Source organism: Geospiza fortis, unplaced genomic scaffold, assembly GCF_000277835.1.
Source record: "Geospiza fortis unplaced genomic scaffold, GeoFor_1.0 scaffold1, whole genome shotgun sequence".
NCBI classification, from domain to species: domain Eukaryota; kingdom Metazoa; phylum Chordata; class Aves; order Passeriformes; family Thraupidae; genus Geospiza; species Geospiza fortis.
Window position 1 is genome coordinate 6,768,701 of NW_005054320.1, and position 1,243 is coordinate 6,769,943.

A 1,243-nucleotide genomic window follows, 5' to 3' on the forward strand; every position below is an offset into this window, starting at 1 on the left:
TTACAGCTTTAGAACATAGACCAAGCACTTTCCCTTTTCAGCACATTCTCTAATGAAAAAATGTCAAAGCTAAGTGGGAAAGAGGGCAAAAAAGGAAGCAGAGATGACAAATGAATCCTAAACTGATTTTTTAACTAAGCTCTCCCTCCACTTCTGCTACTGTGACAAATACACTATGGGTGCTTAAATGCCAAATCTGTAACCCAGCCTCTCTTTCCTCCCCCACACAACATGTCAGTAGGGTGTCACAGAAGAACTCATTTCCATAAAGCTCTTGGCACAAGATTAAAAGAGAAGTGTCTTCATAGGGAGTTGTGAACCTGCAGAATGCATTACAGGGAGAAGACATAGTGTTTTCACTGTGGTAGAAGATGCAAAACTACGCATAACTCAGCAGGGTAAAAGGGAATTTAAGAAGCTGAGCACAACAGCTCCCTACAGAGCTGACAAATCCCAGACTTTAGGACTCCTTGAAATGCAGTCCCTCTCTTCCCACCTCTCAGTCCACACAAGAAACCCAAGTGTATTTTAGAAGAGTTCTGGCGTATAATGTGGGGTCCTAACTATTCTAGAATTAAAATACCTACAGTATTTTAATTTCTACCCACAGCACACACTGAATTTTTGCTCTGTTATAAAATGGCTACTCTTCCTCCTGTTTAATTTCTACGTTATTCAAAAAAAGCAAGCTGAATCAGTAAAGAACGATTTTATAGAAACAGGACTTCTATTCAATTGCAATTTAAGCTACTGAGAGTTTATATTAGAAATATGGCTCTTCTATATCCATTTTGTTACTATGTAAGGAGACCAAGCTGTTATCTAGAGTGAGCAGTATGACACAGAGACCTCAAAATTCAGTTCAGTACTGTAGTTCCTAGAGATGTGAATTTTTATCAGTAAACCATATTAGACTTCTGTGTGACCTTGGATAACTATAAACTTTTGTTTGTCACACACAAAATAAGGAAACTCTTATTCCCAGTGCCTGTTAGATAGAAAAAAAGGCTGAGTATTCATCTCCCCATTATCAGCAATAAACTCTGTTAATAAAGACTCTAGGCAAACCTCATCAATTTCTAGAACAGCCTTGCATTAGGGCTGCTCTTGTAGCCTTCCAATAAAGTCATTTGTTGTACACAAGAGACAAATGAATCAACCAACTTAAGAAGTCACAAAGGCTTTATTTAGACATGCAGTGTTTTATCAATCCATCTATTATTATAATATTTTTCTGAAAGAG

At 37.5% G+C, this 1,243-nt stretch overlaps 1 protein-coding gene across 1 annotated transcript in view; it reads right to left on the reverse strand.

The window, feature by feature from the left end:
• GDAP2 (ganglioside induced differentiation associated protein 2) overlaps nt 1-1,243 on the reverse strand; it is a 22,483-nt gene that overhangs the window by 18,886 nt on the left and 2,354 nt on the right. The gene's annotated exons all lie outside the window — the stretch shown is intronic.